General features: G+C 43.3%; 1 long non-coding RNA gene across 1 annotated transcript; it reads left to right on the top strand.

Moving 5' to 3' along the window:
• Positions 1-13,027: 13,027 nt before the first annotated feature.
• LOC118563382 lies at positions 13,028-15,440 on the top strand. The gene is made up of 2 exons (XR_004931176.1): positions 13,028-15,127; positions 15,248-15,440. It is a non-coding gene; the product is annotated as an uncharacterized LOC118563382 (long non-coding RNA).
• The last annotated feature ends 4,196 nt before the right edge of the window (positions 15,441-19,636 follow it).

Here is a 19,636-nt window from a genome sequence, read left to right as displayed (position 1 = left end):
GGGCGGCGTGGAGGGCAGCCACGGCGACGGAGCAGCAAGATCCTCGGAGGGCGCCGTGGAGGGCGACCTCGGCGACGGAGCAGCAGGGTCCTCGGAGGGCGCCGTGGAGGGCAACCTCGGCGATGAGGCAGATTCAGCCGGCGGCCAGGCAGCTGGGTCACAGGTGGCCGGGGACGGAACTTCATCTGGTTCCTCCTGACGTGGAGCTCCAGAGCAGGACCCTAGGAGAACTTGGGAGCAATGACTGGAGGCGGGTCCCCCTGGACTCCCTCGCTGGACTCGGAGCGTCGTGGAAGGGAGGCGGGTCCACCTGGACCGCCTCGAGGAACTCGGGAGCGTCGTGGAAGGGAGGCGGGTCCCCCTGGACCGCCTCGCGGAACTCGGGAGCGTCGTGGAAGGGAGGCGGGTCCCCCTGTACACCCTCGCGGAACTCGGGAGGGTCGTGGAAGAGAGGTGGGTCCCCCTGGACCCCCTCTCGGGTCTTGAGAGCGTTGGCGGCCTCGGACTGCGGTCGGGACGTCAGCGAAGGCCGGCGGCGGCTGGATGTCAGCGAAGGCCAGCGGCGGCGGGACGTCAGCGAAGGCCGGCGGCGGCGGTGGGCAGTTAGGGAAAAGTGTGGTATATACCCCACCATAGTGTTTATCACCCCAGAAAAGGCAAACCAAGAGTTGTTTTTGATTGTGCTGCAACATTCAAGGGGACCTCACTGAATTGCCAGCTGTTACAAGGACCTGATCTGACCAACTCAGTTGTGGGAGTTCTTGTGCGCTGTAGATAAGAGCCAATTGCCATTATGGCAGATATTCAAGCCATGTTTCACCAGGTCTATGTTCCAGAGAAACATAGAAACTTTCTTCGCTTCCACTGGTGGCCCAATGGTGAAACGTCACAAGTTCCACAAGAATATCAAATGACAGTGCATCTGTTTGGAGCAGTGTCCTCGCCGAGCTGTGCAAATTATGCATTAAGAAGAACAGCAGAAGACAATGCTTGGAAATTTCCCGCTAAAGTGGCATAAGCATAATTTCTATGTGGATGATTGCCTGAAATCTTTGCCTAGAGGAGAAGGAGCAATAAAATTTGCCCAAGATCTTACAGCTCTTTGCAACAAAGGAGGATTTAAGCTCTCCAAGTTGGCCAGTAATAATCACGCAGTATTGCAAACATTTCCAGACAACATGAGCAAATGAAATACTGGAACTGGATTTGGAGCTTCCAATGGAACAGGCACTTGGCTTACAGTGGTGCACTCAAGGTGATGTCTTCAAATTTAAAGCTTCATCTCCAGAGCGGTCACTCACGAGAAGGGGAATACTGTCAGTAGTAAGCTCATTGTATGATCCCTTGGGCTTTCTCACTCCCTTCATCATCACCGCCAAAATGCTACTACAAGAGCTCTGCAGGAGAAACCTGGGCTTGTAATATTCTGGTTTCTGTTCGGGTTTTATTTTTGAGTCATTTTACTCTCCTGCTTTAGGTTCTCTGCTTGCTTTGAGTTTTTGTCCTGTCTGGGTTTTTATTTACTGTTAGGTTATCTGGTTTTGTCATCTGTTTTAGTCTAAGCTTTATTTTCTGTTTTAGGTTTTTTCTTTAGAGTGATTTTGTTTCTTTGTAAGTTGTGTGTGCAGTTTGTTTCTGTCCTCTTGTCTTGTCAGCTTTTTAAATTTGTCTGTTCTTGTTTTGAGCCTCAGCACTGATGTCTGGTCTAATTACCCACTCTACACACCTGCCTTACTCCACCCCTGTTGCAATCATCTCTGACCGGTTTCACCTGCTTCCACCTCCATATAAACAGTTGAGACCAGACATCAGTGCCAGGTCGTCTTGTTGAGTATGGGTGAGTTTTCCTCTTGCAACTTTCTGTTATGGTTTGCTTTTGGATTTTTGACCCCCTTGTCTCCAGAAACCTGAGCCATCCTGTTTTGCCTGTTCCTGCCGTGCCTGCCCCGTTACTCTGTTTATTTTTGTGCCGTCTTTTTTTTTGACGGTCTTTTTGGCTTTTTTCCCTGTTTTACTTTTTGTTAATAAAGAACCTGATCTGAACCTCTACTGGTCTGGCTGAATTCTGGGTCCTCTGCTCCGATTCGTGACAGAACGACCTGGCCAGTCATAGGACCCATCGCCAGACCAACACGTTCACTTTTTTGTTGTTTTTCCCCACCATGGACCTGACACTGAGTTTGCTATCAGGACTCAAGATTATGATGGACACTTGGGCTTTGTTTGGGACAGAGGAGGATGTCAGGCGCTTACCTGAGGTCGTCTTAGGTGCCCCGTTTAAGGGATCACGGCTGGCATTTTGCCCTCCCGGTGTTGGTCCCAGACGCAACCACCTCTGCAGCAGTACAGCCCGCCGCCAGAAACGCAGGCGAGCAGCTGGTCCGGTTATTGCTTCCGTTCCTGGTCCTGCCTCTGTGAGCTTGGTCTCAAGCTCTTCTGGCCGGCGATCGGTCGAGTCAGCTCAGCAACAACCTCTCCCCAAGTCTCCAGAGGGGGCCCTGGAGGGTCCGCCTCTCCCCAAGTCTCCAGAGGGGGCCCTGGAGGGTCCACCTCTCCCCAAGTCTCCAGAGGGGGCCCTGGAGGGTCCGCCTCTCCCCAAATCTCCTAAAGAGACCCAGGAGGGTCCGCCGCCAGCGGGCGCCGAGGAGACCCAGGAGGGTCCGCCGCCAGCGGGCGCCGAGGAGACCCAGGAGGGTCCGCCGCCAACTGGTGACGAGGGGGTCCAGGAAGAACCGCTTCCACCCAAGCCCCAAGAAGGGGTCCTGGAGGACCCGCCCTCAATTTCAGCCCCAGTGCCGGCTCCCCGCAGCTTTAAAGCAACGCTTCCAGTGCCGGCTCCCCGCAGCTTTGAAGCAACGCTTCCAGTGCCGGCTCCCCGCAGCTTTGAAGCAACGCTTCCAGTGCCGGCTCCCCGCAGCTTTAAAGCAGAGCGTCCAGTGCCGGCTCTCCGCAGCTTTAAAGAAGAGCGTCCAGTACCTGTTCCCTGCAGCATAAAGACTCAGCCTCCTGTGCCTGCTCCTCGTAGCTTTAGCGCACTGTCTCCAGTGCCAGCTCCTCGTAGCTTTAGCGCACTGTCTCCAGTGCCAGCTCCCCGTAGCTTTAGCGCACTGTCTCCAGTGCCAGCTCCCCGTAGCTTTAGCGCACTGTCTCCAGTGCCAGCTCCCCGTAGCTTTAGCGCACTGTCTCCAGTGCCAGCTCCCCGTAGCTTTAGCGCACTGTCTCCAGTGCCAGCTTCCCGAAGCTTTAGCGCACTGTCGCCCGAAGCCTGTAGCCAGGCCCTGTCGCCCGAAGCCTGTAGCCAGGCCCTGTCGCCCGAAGCCTGTAGCCAGGCCCTGTCGCCCGAAGCCTGTAGCCAGGCCCTGTCGCCCGAAGCCTGTAGCCAGGCTCCCTTTCCAGAAGCCTGTAGCCAGGCTCCCTTTCCAGAAGCCTGTAGACAGGCTCCCTCCTTACCCCGTAGCCCGGCGCTGCCTCCAGACCTTAGCCCAGAGTTCTCTTTAGCTCTTAGACCGGCGCCTCTCCTAGCCTGTGGCCCTGCTCCTCCCTTAGCCAGTAGTCTGGAGCCGTTCACTGCCTTTAGGCTGGCACCATCCTTTGCTTTCTCTCTTTCCAGGAGTCGGGTTCTGAGAGTCCTGCTCTGCCACTGGCTTCCTATCGTTTTACTCTGCCGAGGCCGTCGTCCGGGGCGACCGCCGGACATCCTGACCCGCCGGGGCCGTCGTCCGGGGCGACCGCCGGACATCCTGACCCGCCGGGGCCGTCGTCCGGGGCGACCGCCGGACATCCTGACCCGCCGGGGCCGTCGTCCGGGATGTCTGCCAGACATCCGGCCACTTTAGGACTCAGTTTCAGTTTCGATTCGCCCTTAGAGGGTTGTTTTGTGTTTTTGCACTTGTGTTAGATATTATTTTCTTCTTCAGACTCTAGCCCTCCAGCCTTTAGCCCCCTCCACCCACCCGATTTGACTTAGGTTCTTGTTTTCTTTGGACTCCCATAGATGTTGGAGGGCGTCTAGAATCCGCCCTTGAGGGGGGGGCTCTGTAATATTCTGGTTTCTGTTCGGGTTTTATTTTTGAGTCATTTTACTCTCCTGCTTTAGGTTCTCTGCTTGCTTTGAGTTTTTGTCCTGTCTGGGTTTTTATTTACTGTTAGGTTATCTGGTTTTGTCATCTGTTTTAGTCTAAGCTTTATTTTCTGTTTTAGGTTTTTTCTTTAGAGTGATTTTGTTTCTTTGTAAGTTGTGTGTGTAGTTTGTTTCTGTCCTCTTGTCTTGTCAGCTTTTTAGATTTGTCTGTTCTTGTTTTGAGCCTCAGCACTGATGTCTGGTCTAATTACCCACTCTACACACCTGCCTTACTCCACCCCTGTTGCAATCATCTCTGACCGGTTTCACCTGCTTCCACCTCCATATAAACAGTTGAGACCAGACATCAGTGCCAGGTCGTCTTGTTGAGTATGGGTGAGTTTTCCTCTTGCAACTTTCTGTTATGGTTTGCTTTTGGATTTTTGACCCCCTTGTCTCCAGAAACCTGAGCCATCCTGTTTTGCCTGTTCCTGCCGTGCCTGCCCCGTTACTCTGTTTATTTTTGTGCCGTCTTTTTGTTTGACGGTCTTTTTGGCTTTTTTCCCTGTTTTGCTTTTTGTTAATAAAGAACCTGATCTGAACCTCTACTGGTCTGGCTGAATTCTGGGTCCTCTGCTCCGATTCGTGACAGGGCTGGGATGATGCTGTTCTTAATCATTTCTCCAAACAATGGACCGACTGAATGGATGATCTGAAGAGGATCTCAAAGTTTGAAGTGGACCGCTGCATTGAGCCTAAAGACTTTAGTCCTGTTACTGCACAGCTTCACCACTTCTCTGATGCCAGTCAAGTGGAATATGGTACAGTGTCATATCTAAGATTAAAAAATGAGCTTCACATACACCTAGCATTCCTCGTGGGAAAGGCCAGAGTCACTCTTCTTAAGCAGACAATCATTCCTCATTTGGAGCTCACTGCAGCTGTCCTCGCTGTTCGACTGGACCAACTACTACACAGAGAGTTGCATCTTGAACTTGAGACATCCGTTTTCTGGACTGACAGTACCAGTGTCTTAAAGTACATCTGCAATGAAGCAAAGCATTTTCATGCCTTTGTTGTAAACACAGTGTCCATCATCAAAGATGCTACACAAACTGATCAATGGAGATATGTGAGTTAAAAAGATAATCCAGCAGATGAAGCATCAAGAGGGATGAAAGCGAAAGACTTTATGGAGCAGAGTAAATGGATTAATGGTCCTAAATTCCTGTTAGAGTCTGAAGATAAGTGGCCTAAACTGGAGGTAAAGTATGACTCACTTCCTGCTGACGATTCTGAAATAAAAAAGAATGTGACTGTCAATGCTGTTGTTGAGAAGATTATATGTCCTACCAGTAATTTCATCTCCTATTTCTCATCTTGGGCAAAGCTAGACATCTGTAGCTTGGGTTTTAAAGCTCAAAGAACTCCTTATTCTGCTGTTTCAGCAAAGACAGGAGTCTTCTGCCATGTTACAGCAGTCTTCAGAAGATGGAAACACCAAGAAGAAAAAGGTGTCACAAAAGATGCAGCAGTGTAAAGCTATGCTGATGAAGCAGTGTTTGACATCTGAAGATCTGGCTAAAGCAGAGCATTTCATTATTCAGTTTGAACAACATCGCTGGTTTGGTCCAGAGATCACCTCGATCAAAGCCAACAAGATCGTTTCTAAAGACAGCCAGCAGTACAGACTTGATCCAGTGTTGGACAATGGAGTCCTCAGAGTGAGTGGACGTGTCAAAAAAGAGCTGCTATGCCGTCTGAAACTAAACATCCTGTCATCCTGTCCAAAGACATGCATGTAGCAACATTAATTCTGTTCTACATTCACCATCTGCTTGGTCACGCAGGAAGAAATCAAATCCTGTCCAGGCTGTGTCAGAGATACTGGATAATCAATGGAAACTCTGCTGCCAGATTGTCTGATTGTGTGACCTGTAGAAAAAATAGAAGAAAGCTTTTGGAACAAAAAATGGCAGACTTACCCCAGGGAAGGGTTGCACCAGACAAAGCTCCATTTACAGATGTGGGAGTTGATTATTTTGGCCCCATTGATGTTAAGAGAGGCAGAAGTCTGCTCAAAGGGTATGGAGTAATATTCACGTGCCCAACAAGTCGTGCTGTTCATTTGGAGGTGGCTCATACCTTTGATGCAGATTCTTGTATCAATGCAATCAGAAGATTCATCTGTAGATGTGGTCCAGTCTCTTCCATCAGGTCAGACAACGGCACAAATTTTGTTTGAGCCAACAGAGAACTAAGAGAAAATCTGGCTGCCTTGAACCAGAGCAAGATCCAAACAGTTCTGGTCCAAGATGGCATAAACTTTAATACACCGGTAGCTTCACATCAAGGTGGTGTCTAGGAACGCTTGATTCGTTCTGTCAGAAGTATACTCACCTCAGTTCTAAAACATCAGGTTGTGGATGATGAAACTTTTTTTCAACTGTTTTCTGTGAGGCTGAAGCCATTCTGAATGATAGACCTATGACGCTGGATTCAAATGATTTAGAAGCCCTCACACCAAATCACATCCTGACCCTAAAGAACAAACCTGTTATGCCACCTGGACTGTTTCAAAAGCAAGATATGTACCTCAGACGACGATGGAAACAAGTACAGTATATGGCCAAACTGTTTTGGACAAGATGGATCTGAGTATTTGCCTTTGATGCAGGAAAGACAAAAATGGATGAAACCACGAAGAAACATCACTGCTGGAGATATTGTCCTGAGAAAAAAAAAAGAGGAAAAAAAAAGGGAAAAAAAGGAAAAAAAAAGGGAAAAAAAAAGAAAAAGAAGAAAAAAAAGGAAAAAAGAAAAAGAAGAAAAAAAAGGGAAAAAAAAGGGAAAAAAAGGAAAAAAAAGGGAAAAAAAGGGAAAAAAAAGGGAAAAAATAAATAAATAATTGATTTTGTTTGGGTTTTGGGTGTGTCATATGTATACATGGACTGTAGGTAGCTCAGGATGAAAGTGGGTGGGCTTATGGTTTTTTACCAGTCTTCTAGTGCTGCAGTCTGTCAGTCTACCGGTCCTTTCATGAAACCAGGGCAGGAGAGGCGGCAAGTAGTTTTTCAGTTTGTACCATGTTTCCTGAAGAAACCTGGAATAAACTCACGGAACAGCATTTTGACGTATTTTGAGAATTTTTTGTACTGCGTAAAACCGGAAACCACTATTCGTCAAGTGACTATTTGATTTAAATTTTTTTTTTTGTTTACTTTTAAGTTTTTTCATACACAAGTAGTCACTACAATACTTTTAAAGTCGACCTCCTGCATAGGAACAGGGAGAAGTTGGTTCGGCAACTCGGACCAGCGAGGACTCAAAATCGTGCCACGTGTGGAAATCCCAATGGGATGAACAGCTGTATGTCTTCCAAGTTGGCGTGGTGCCAGTAAAGAAGAATGAGTTGGGCACGCCAGGCGCCTTTATATCGTATCATAGCAACGTTATCTTGTTGCTAGGGCGACCACCAGCCCTAGCAACGTTATCTCGTTGCTAGGGCCGGTGGTCGCGTTGACCATATTGCATGCTGGGAGTCGGTGGCCATTTTGACCCTATTGCATGCTGGGAACTGGAGTCTGTCACGTCATAGGATGGCATTACATACCCCCCTTTAGCTTTGAAGAGTGGGATGCTGGTCACAGTCTTTAAAGCTACAACCAAGTCCATTCTGTCGTGAGGAAAATCCGTTGTGCATGAATGAGACAACTTAATAGTCTTTCTAGTAGTCTTTTGGGATTCATGCACTTCAGTTCATCATCCAAGAGGGAACAAAAACAAAGCATTAATTGGCTGGGTCAGTGACCTAGCCTGGCCAGAATTAAGCTATAGCTAATCATTTCTATTGGCTATTAAGGCTAACAATAAAAGTAATAAAAATGAAATGCAAACTTCACAATCACCATTGTCAATACATTCATTAGTCATTAGGTTTGTAACTTTGAACCAAGGAAAGGAGAGATAAGAAAGGTGGGAAGGAAAGGGACAGTGGTTCATAGTCTAATCAGCTTGTGGCCTTCGAAGGGCTGGTGCTATGAACCTCCACTTGCACATGCTTTAGCTACTTGGGGTGTTGCTTGTAATATCATGCTTACTGCATATTTTTCTCAAATTGTTATGTATATCAGCTGCTGTATTTCCTCTGTTTAACTTGAATATTTATTTTTATCGGAATATGTCATAATCAATAATTGTGCAGCACCTACTTTCCTTTATTTTTTTATTTTTTATCTTTATGATAGGCTCATTCTCTGTTGCTGTAGCTCTAACTTTAGATTAGCTTGTTTTTCATTACTAATTTAGTGTGCAACTATTTTTTTGCCACTGTCATGCCTATATGCCTCCAAAGTGGGACAAGAAAGGTATTTCTTATGATGGCTTATCTATTTACCCATTTTGAATAATAAAACATTTTTTAATATCTAGTAACAAATTGAAAAGTATGTGTCATGACCTACCTGCCTTTGGAGGTTTCCAGCGCCTTCCTCCTCAGCCCAGCTCGGTCTCCACTGAGCCTGATCATCTACACCTGTCTAGCTCTAATCATCTTGGACTCAATCCACCTGCCAGCCTCTCCATATAAACCCTCCCCAGTCTCCTCTTCACCGCCAGTCCGTCTTGTCTTCTTCACACGAGTGTCTCGCTACCTTCCTCATCAGAAGGACCCACGTCTTCGCTCCCCGCTGCTGACCGCACTCCTCCCTCGCAGCTCCGCTTGGATCCCGCTCCAAGCCCAGCTCGGGTCCCATCCCGAAGCTCACCTGCCGGCCTAGTGTCCCGTCGCAAGGTTCTGACTCGGATCCCGCTCCGAAGCTCTCTGGCCAGCCATGGGTCCCGTCCCAAGGCTCTCCTGCTGTCCTTCAGCCTCCTTCCCGTCTGACGGCTCCTGCCTTCCCCATCCACTCGCTCTATCCCGGTAACGGACTCTGGTTTCATTCCTCCATAACCCTTCAACCCTCAATAAACCTTCTAAACGAAGCTCCATGTGTGGTGTGTGTTCGGGTCATCGTGACAAATCCTGACAGTATGCCATTGACTTGGAGCCTGTCTGTGTGATTGGATTTAATTGGTTTTAAATTTCTTTATAAAATTTGAATGAACTGATTGGATGGATGAATTCAATTTCAATTCAAGGCAGGTGTTTTGGATTGGCATTAAACTATTAAATGGACTGGATTCAAACTGTTATAGTGGTAAATTCAGTGTTCACATTATAATTAACATTAAGATCAAGTATAGCTGTCAAACTGATAGTTGAGCTGATAAAACTGGACTTGCAGGAATGCAGGGACTTGGAATTCATCATATTGACACAGCTGGCAGCAAGCTAGGCATTGCTGTTGTATGGAATTAATCTGATCTATCTGCAATGTTATGTGTTACAGCTCAACTTTTGTAAGAAGGCAGACCGATCTTTTAATTTCAATTGCAAAACACGCTACACCTGTGGTAGATCATTTTAAACGTTTAATGTTTCTCCCTTGACCTTGTTTGTCCCTTGGTGCTCTCTGTACTAAGATGATACTGAACAAATGTTTCAGCTGATCCTCTGAAGAAAAAAAGCAGACCAGCACATGAACTACCAGTTTTATTCTTGATTACATCTTCACAAAATGAGCAATTTGCACAAGAACAGTTATTTTTTTCAATGTCACAGACAACAAATACATATGATCACAGGAACCTTTTTTTCAACATATTTAAACACCATTGTTCTGTCATGCCACTTAACCATGGCTTTTAACAAATAAGTAAAGCTCTGTTGCCTTGCAGCAAAAGAAGCTCTGGGATCGAACCCCTGACCTGGGGTCTTTCTGTGTGGACTTTACATGTTCTCTCTGCGCGCATGCATGGGTTCTCTCCAGGTACTCCAGCTTCCTCCCACGGTCCAAAAACATGACAGTTAAGTTAATTGGTCTCTCTAAAATTCCCCTTTGGTGTGAGTCTGTGTACATGGTTGTATCTCTGTGTTGCACTGGCAACCTGGCCATGGTGCACCCCACTTCTCGCCCAATGACAGCTGCCGGCACACTAGAGGTTGGGACTTAATGCAAAATAAACAACTTGAACAGAAATCCATTTACAGTCACTGGCATGGAATTTTATATCTGGTTGGTCCATTCCAAATACTTTTATCAGTTTTTTTTCCTCCAGCAGAAGCTTTGGGAAATTGTTATTTTGTAAATAAATGTCCTAATTTTATTTTAAACTGCTGCACCATTCTCTCTTCTTTTGTTGTAGTCTGACTCTTATGTTTGAATTTGGATCAATGAGTGACATTTGTGCCTGTGGAACTAAGATGCCAGGGGAGTGACTTTGATTGATGAATTAATCTGATTGCATGCAGAATGATAAAAAAGCACTTTATAGAAACTCTAGCCACATTTCCGTCTTTTATGCACATTTTGAAATATCCTATAACAAAAGGTTTCTAGAAACTGCAAAATTTGAAATAATTTCCTCTATTTTGCAAAAACGTTTTACAGTGGCTTGACATAGTTATTGGATTTTGTGAAAAAGAGTTAATGCGCAAAATAGGAGACATGATAGGACAATTACAACGTGCCTGATAGCAACAAATTCCTGAAAATTCCTCTCCTTTTTTTTTGGATACGTGGTCCATACTAGTTTGCAACCTCTACTTCCTGTTTACTATGACCATGCATAATGACAGCTTTTGATGAAATTATGCTTTACATAGTCTGGTTAATTCGCTATCAATCTGTTAATGGAAACACGCCTACTTCTTATTTTCTTGTTTGTGACATTTTAGAAGTTTGCTCAAAATTCACATGACAGTTGGATGGAATCAAGGCTTCTGTAACATTATTAAATCCTGTAAGATAACATAACTTGGACCAGTTTAAGTCTAATATATATTTTTCTAAATTCTAACCATATCTGTTACTTTCATAACACAAACCGGGCAATACAAAAACCAATGTGCACCTTTATTAACATTTGAAAAAAGTAAAAAAGTAAAATAATCAAAAGAAGATAAAATATATAGGAACTGTAAACCGTTGATAAAAGATGTTTTCATCTTATAGCAGCCCTTACAGTAGTTGTAATGTACACTATATTGCTAAAATAGAGAAAGTATTCGCTCTCCTGCACGCCCAGGTGCACCTGTGGCCAAGGAAGTGATTGGAACACCCGATTCCAATAATGGGTGAGCAAATGCTTTTGGCAATATAATGTATTTATAAGTATCATTGGTAGTAGTATGAAACAAACTCTTTAGTTGCTATTGAACTCAAATAATTGTAGACTCCAGTGGCTACATCAGGCAGTGCATCAGCGTTTTTCTGTGTCATTTTCCAATAGGCTCTTTCCAACTTTTTGCACATGTTTAAATGCAGCAATTCATGCAATAAAATATATGAAACCTCTGTTTTTGTAGTACAAGGAGTTCTGTGAAACACATTGTTTGAAACTAATGTAGTACCTTAGGTTTGTTTGAATGAGATATTTATGATCAACATCATAGATTTTGCATGGGTTAGTTTACAGGTATTATACACTGGATATTTAAACAAAAATAAAATAAAAAAATCTATAAGTTCCTCAAACATTGTTTTTGTGATGTGTATACTCTGCATACTAGAATGAACAGATTCTGATAAAATGATTACATGTACTATAAAAGAGGAGTCATGTATTTGGCTTTTTAAAATCTAACTCAGGCCCAACAGTGTCCTTCTGCAGAATTGAACGGAGGAAGATGTTTATACACTGAACAAGAATCAATGATGCTTCAGTTCAAGCATAGTTTTTCTCTCTCACGCACACACACACACACACACACACACACACACGCAAAAACCTGGGGTCCAGCAAAATCTATCTCGCTGTCAACAGTTAAACTTCTATGTCTTAATCATGTATGTAGAAAGCACCTGTAAGAACAGATTTACATTTGCTACCAATCATTTCACAGTGTTGTCATAGCCCTGAGGTAGGCCAACAGAAATTCAGTAGTGGCAGAACATTTCACATTCTTCTAATATTCCTCCAGAGACCTTTGTGAAGACAGACCATCACCACTAATACATATTATTCATACAAACCAGGGTCCTGTAAAACATTCACTTTTTATGCATGGCTTTCATTACAGTGTACATCTCTTCAGGTTCACCCATTTTTGTCATTCTGACATTCTAAACTTCTAAAATCTGCCCATGTAACTCTCCAAAAATAGATAAAACTGCATTTTTTTATGTTTGACATTAAATTCTATTTGGATTCTATTGCATTTACTGTATTTTTCAGACCATAAGGCACACCGTGTCATAATATTCTTGTGGCAAATTCCTACAATTCCCACACTTTTTGCCAGTGGGACAAAGCGGCGGAACGGATGGTAAAATGTGTTATTAGCTAGCTGAGCACCTAGAGCTGTTTCTTTTCCAGCAGGCCGCACGTCCTTGAGATCGCCTGCTTGGAGCAGCTCAGTGTATCAAGCTTGATGTCACATAAAAAACTGTTTGATGTAAAGACTTCTTACCGTTGAGAAGTTTGTAGTGTGACACCATGTACGCGGTCATAAAAATTTAGCTCTACACTATGTATGCGCAGAGTTCGCCTTGAGTACGTGTGGACCTCTACAGAGTGAACTACGCCAAAGTATGTGGGGGGCCTTTACATGAATGCTCTTCTAGTTTCAGCATTACAGTCAGGCAGTGTTGTAGACAGCTCAGGGGTTCGATCAGGTAGTTACAAATTGTACCGTTATGCTCCAAATATCCATTGAATGGAGCGGCTTCATTGCTAACCAAAGTTGTACTTACACATTTTAACAGATTTTCGACCACATTCTACCACATAAAATCTGTCAATAAGCACAACGGTAATTATAAATAAGGCGCACTGGATTGTAAGGTGCACCATACATTTTTGAGAAAATCTAAGGATTTTAAGTGCGCTTTATAGTCCGAAAAATACGGTAAGTCACTTACTGTTCTCCAGCAATTAAACCAGGTAAAATGTGTAACCTAGATTTAACTACAATTCACAAAAAGACTGAAGCTCACTTTAAGAAATCTAATCAAACTGAAGCACTTTCCCTCTATACTAAAAATAAATAGATAGCTGCTGTCACACAATGTTACAGTGCTTTTGGGTAAAAGACACCAATCATCAACAGGGCCACTTTATTATTATTATAATTTTTTAACTGTAACAGCAAATCAGCCAATCAGTTGGCAGCAATTCAATGATTTTAGATGTGGTGCAAACAATTTGCTGAAACTCAGAGTGAGCATTAAGGTAGGTGCCAGATGGGTTGAGGTGTTATGGTGTAAATGTTCCAGAAAATGTGGATCTGCTGTGATATTTTTCTGTAAAATGATCTTACAGGTTTAAAGAGAGTTCTCTGAAAAAAGAGTAAATATTGAGTGAGCAGTAGTTGTGTTGACCGAAAGGCTTTGCTAATTTTAGAGGTCAGAGGACAATGGCCAGACTAGTTCTGAATGATAAAAAGGGAACCTATGCCTGTTACAACCAAGGTGCACAGAACACCATAACTGAATGCACAACATGTAGAACCTTAAGGTGGATGAGATACAGCAGCAGAAGTGCACAACGGGTACAAGTGTTTTCCAACTAAGTACAGGAAACTGCACCTACAATGGAACTCACACAGGCTCATCAGAATTGGAGCAAGACAGATAGGATCAAGTGTCTGTCATTTTCAGGTTCTATGTGTGGTGATTTGAGCTGCAGCAGTCAGATCGCAAGGTCAAAATTTGGTTAAAATACGTTGAAAGCATGGATCCATCCTAAAAAATACCATTTGCCATTTCACTAGCACAGAAACTGATAACGTTTAATGTGAACCAATACCTTCCACAATGCTGCAGGTATCAGTGCTGCAGAAGACTGTTGGGATAAAGTGGAACTGGACATTTCCTTGAGGGATGTGCTGCCAACAGCAACAATGACTAAATTCCTATTAGCACCTGTTGTAACCAAAGCAGGCCTGAACCCTCAAGGCATGAACTACACAACAGCGCTATATTATAGATCTCCAGCAGATTTTATGTAGTCTATGAGTTTGAGCCTAAGTAGGTAGGCTTTATTTGACCAACTCCTACTGATGATAGATTGAATGAGATCTGGAGAATCTGGTGACAAACCGGCACCACATACTCCTTATTGTACTTGAAGTGTGTCAGGGCACATCATCCAGCTGAATCCTAGGTAGTCAGGAGGCACCCATCCTGACTACCTAGTCAATGTGTGTTTGTGGGCCCCTGATAGATTTTTGCACAAGCTGGATGGTTGTGAAGGAAGACCCATTTCGGTTAACCCTTTACAGTCCGTCGGCTGTTAAGTGTCAAATCATTTTTGCAACTAATGCTATTTAACAGGTCTGAGCTGTGGATTTAGCTAATGTGTGATGCAATAAGCCTACTAAAGAGATAACATGAAAATGTGCTGCACAATTAAGTCTAATTCAGAAAACGTCTCAGAATTTTATATGTCTCGTAACTAAGCAAACTTTACATGACTCTACACGGTTAACCCTCCCGTCTCTGTTCACAATCCAAATAAATCTGCTGGGTTAATTCATGGGGGAGAAAGATAAGTAAATAGGAAAAACACAGATGTGTTAATAATGGCTTCATTCACTTTAAACAAAGAACTGATCTAGTGCATCTAAAACAACTTTAACATGGTTTCCTATCTGACCATGCATTCTGGTGTTTTTAAAAACATGGTTATACAGCTGTACACAAGGGAAATTGGGGTTGTGTCCTGTCAGGTCCTGATGATGGCCACCTGTGGAGTTGTGGGTGTGCCTGGAAACAGCCTATCAGCTGTTTTACAGATCTGCCAGAGAAGCTGGCGGAACACCTAAAAGGTGGAGAACTCACCACAGCAAATAGGAGGGAGCAGCACATAGCAGCCAGGCGTGGTGGGAGGTCAGACTGGGTGATTGGCAAGTTTAAGCAGACCGAGCAGCGCGACGTGGACCATGCCTGCAGCAGAAACAGCACCCACTGGAAAAACAACATGTTGGATTGACAGTGGGGCACATATGAAACTCTGCCTGCATCTGTGAGTAATGTTTTCCACTGACGTCTGCAGGGTGTCGTCTTGATGGGAGGGTCGCAGAGAAGATCGGCGTGCTCTACAAACAATGCTTTCTGGTCAGCATGTGTTTGTATTTGCATGAAGCCCATGGCGAGTGATGGGCGCTTGGTGCGGACCACAGCACGGATGCAGTGAAGCCAATCGCGAGACGGCTGCGGGGTGGAACGAATAAATGTACATTCTTTTTGGACTTTGCTGGTGTGATTCCAGCCTCTTAAGCGTCCTTTAATCAGAAATTGAGGACATGATTACCCTGGTCTGGAGGCATGCCTTTTTTCTTTAAAAAATCACCAAGACTTTTTATTGGTATTGTGCACCCACTGGGAATAAAATTCAGTTCACACCTGAACTTGCCTCCGTTTCCTGGGTTCTAATTCATTGACTCCCTCTTGTTGCTAAAGAACCTATTGGTGGAGCACTAAGACACACCAGCTTGGTACTAAAACATACAAAATAGCGCCAATGGTGTGGAATTCACTGTTAGGATATCTGATCTTCTCAGACATAATTGGAATGGTTTATAAGTGTCTTAATGTGTTTCAATAATTATTTTTGTTTATTTCAGGCATGACAGAGAAAATTGTGTTTTCTGCACTAATTTAACTCAAAATGTCAGCAATAAAAATGTCACTTCAAATACCGTTTAGGTTCGTATGTGTGTGTCCCTCTGAAAGCCTGGGGCCTCATTTACACAGCGTCCCTATACACTAAAAGCTTTCCCAATGCTTCAAGTACAACTTGGGACGTATAAAAAGGAATGTTGTGTGAAATGATGTGCTTTTGCTAGGATAATTTGCAGCAGCAATGCAAGCTTTTTCAGTATACAAGAACAAACCACAATGTACCAAAGCTCACCCAGCGACACTGTAATATGTACACTGAGTTTTATTTGTCAATGAGCAAATCTATAAATAAAAAAAAGAGCTTTTATATTATAAATCTGTACAAGCTGGAATTGCATTTAGCATCATACAACAACGTAACACATCTCCAATATGATTGGAAACAACTTCAATCAGATGGAATCTGTAAATCTTCTTTTTGTCTTGCGTAGATATAAATGCACATCGGTATGTGCACTGAAAAGCATAAAATGCATGTAAATTATCTAAGGGGCCCTTTTGATTCTCACTGAGAATAAAATGGTGTTTAATCAGTTGATTAAGTCTAAACTGGTCAGGTATGATTTCTAAAGTGGACAAGGTGCAGATAAGCATATGTCCATACATGGCTTAGAAAATCTGTGCATAGCTGTGGAACAACTGCAGCTTTGGCAAAGCTGGAGAACAACATCAATGGAAGAATTCAGAGATTGTACTGGCCTGCTGGCACATGAGGATGAGTAACTTTTTAGCCTGTTTAGATAGACAATGCCATCATGTCGAAGCGCTGCATGGAACTGGCCCCAGTGTTACAGAGAAACATTTGGAGGAATCGTGCGTTGCCAGTTTTAGTTCAATTTCTTTGCAACCAGATCTGTTTAGAGGGAGCTGGCTGATGGGTCGGGTGTTTCACACTCGTCCCTAAGCTGTACCATGCCAGCCGTACGAGTCGGCCTCTTCCGTACGCTGCTCAGATGCATAAAATGTGCCTGAATAGATAGACAACCAATTGTAATTTGCAGTGAGGAGCCGATTTCCATATGTAATTAGAGCTATGACGTCACTCATGCTTTAAGGGCACCATCTGTAACTTAATTTGCTTTTCGAAATTGAAAGCATCTTCAAAATACATTCTCAGCAATGCAGTGGCATATGGCTTGGCTCAACCCAGGAGTCCTTTATGCTATCAAAATGAATATAATTATTCAAATTATAATATTTGGTATGGGAACAGATTCTGAGCAGGGATCATTTGCAATGGCTGGCTTCTAGGTATTTATTTTTAATGTGGCGTCATCAGCTGTTTAAAAGATGCAACACACTGCTCATTATTTGTGTGGTGACAGTCATCCTAATAGAAATATGGGATTAATATTCACATCATTAAAATGATTTGGTATTGCATTAAGCTCTAATTGCATTTAGCTCTAATTGAGCTAAATGAAGGAGCCACATACCATGTTTTGCCAAGGATTGGAATTCAGTCCTCTGCACATTTCATTGAGCGCTGTTGCCATGGTTGTTTGGACACATGATGGGTGCCTTTTGGTTATCTATTCTACTTTGCATATGTATTAGTAGGCAGGAACAGGGCATTCCATGTGGTCCCTCCAGCTGTGCTGAATGTTCTGCAAAGCAGGGTGAATAAAGGAAAGGTGCGTGGTAATGTGTACTTACAGTATTGACTTCTTTGTGGGCCACGAGTTGCAGGATTTCTCACAACCACAAACCTTTAGTATGAAAGCTGTTGCCCCTGGAAGCATATATAAAAAAGTGCATGTATAAATGTATAAAAGGCCCCTGGCCTCATTTATAATTCAATTCAATTCAATTCAATTTTATTTATATAGCGCCAAATCATGAAACATGTCATCTCAAGGCACTTTACAAAGTCAAGTTCAATCATATTATTATTATTTATAAGAGTGCGTAGTTCCAAAAGTTGGCAGTAGGGAGAAATCCTGAAACTTGCGGCACACAGAAAAATTCAGATGTATAAAAACATGTATACACATCACCTCACATTTGGTTTGTCTGCTTGTTCTATTTTGCTCTACAATGCCTACAATTTTCATTGTGCAGCCTGGTTGCACATATAGTCAATGAAAATGCTTTATATTCACAAAAGCACATTTGTTTACCGATAGTGCCCCTATAGTCATACCCAGTGAGGCCACCAGGGGGTGGCCAGGGGTGGCCATGCCCCCCCGTGCCATGTCCTGGCCACCCCCACTGACCAGTGTAAATTGTAGGCAGCTGCTCCTCCTGAGCTTCTATCGCACTTTTATTTGTATCTGCCACTATCTACTTTCCCCTTGTAACTGTTTTGTTTTCCAATATATGAATAAATGTACGCCTTATTCTAAATATAATTACACAATAAAAAGGAATTGTTGTTCAACTCAAAATGTTAACTGTACTGTTATTGGTCTATGCACGTTAGATCACTTGTAACATTAAAAATTCAAAAAAACATTAAAAACCAAAAGATATTAGTAGGCGTTTACTTCAGTCATTCTGATAGTTTTCTACAGGCAGCTTTACTACAACAGTAGAATAAAATCCTGAAATTATGGCTTTTAGTTTCAGTGCCACCCCAAGAGTTTAAGTGCCTCCATCTGGCCACCCCTATAAAATATTTCTGGAGGCGCCACTGTTCATAGCTCTGATTACAATTGAAAATTGACTTGTCGCTGCAAAGGAGAGCCACAGTGAAGGGGACTTTTATGTATAAGAACAATATACAAATAAGGCTATCCTATATGGCTGTCATGAGCTCGCTAAGGGATGACTATGACATACCTGACCTGTCACTCAGCTCTCTCTGAAAAGCTCCAGTTGCAAAGGAGTTAGAACTTGAACAGCAACTGGTGATGCATGGTTCCTCTAAATTTCCCTCTGTAATGCTGGAACCAGTAAAATAATTGCCCTGGGCAATCTAAAAGGCTAATAATCCATTTAGATTGTTCATCATCTTCCAGTAGGATCCATGAAAGCACGTTCCCTCTGAATTCTTCCATTGGCGATGCCGTCCAGCAGCACCAACGTTGCAACCATTCCACAATTACAAGCAACTTTACTTTATGGAGATGTGTGATTGTCTCCACCTAAGGAATCATCACATTTGACTTGTTGGGAATTAATCAGCTGATCTGACACAATTCTGTTCTCAGTGAGAATCAAAGGGCCCCTTAGATAATTTGCATGTATTTTATGCTCTTCAGCACACATACAAACCGGCATTTACATCTATACGTGATAAATACAGAGTAATGCTTGTTGTTTTAATCATTATTTGAGGTGTATTACATTATTATATGAGCCTAAATGTGATAAATGTGATTCCGCTTCTTGTACAGGTTTATAAAAGCACTAACTAAAGAAAAAACACCCGCTTGGATGCTTCTTAAATTAAAGAAAACTGATTGGAGTGTTATTTCAGTGCATTTGAGTGAGCTTTAGTACTTTGTGGTTTGTTTGAAAAGGGTTTTCATGGTGGCTACACATTTTCATGGTAGATGAAAAGTTTGCATGTATTTCCACACACTCTCATGCAAGGTTAATTTTTATACATCCCAAGTTGTGTGTGAGATATAGAACTGCAGGTTTTTTGTCCATACGTGTGATTCCTTCTTGAGGCTCCAAGTAACTAATCCAAGGTGTTCCCTGTCTTTTGCCCATCATCTTCTGATTAAAAAATGAGAAAAGAAACAAAAACTAATTGATTGATTGTGGCAGTAGAACTACAAGGCCTATGGGGGAACCTGTTTCCTGATTTCTTACAAAGACAAAAATATTATACTTATTTTTGAAATACTCTTGCCATATCTAAACTCAGATTTAGCCTTACCCATGCCCCTGACCCTTAACA

The sequence above is a fragment of the Fundulus heteroclitus genome, chromosome 6 (assembly GCF_011125445.2).
Source record: "Fundulus heteroclitus isolate FHET01 chromosome 6, MU-UCD_Fhet_4.1, whole genome shotgun sequence".
NCBI classification, from domain to species: domain Eukaryota; kingdom Metazoa; phylum Chordata; class Actinopteri; order Cyprinodontiformes; family Fundulidae; genus Fundulus; species Fundulus heteroclitus.
The sequence above is the reverse complement of the archived record's forward strand: the minus strand, read 5'-3'. Positions and strand labels throughout refer to the sequence as shown.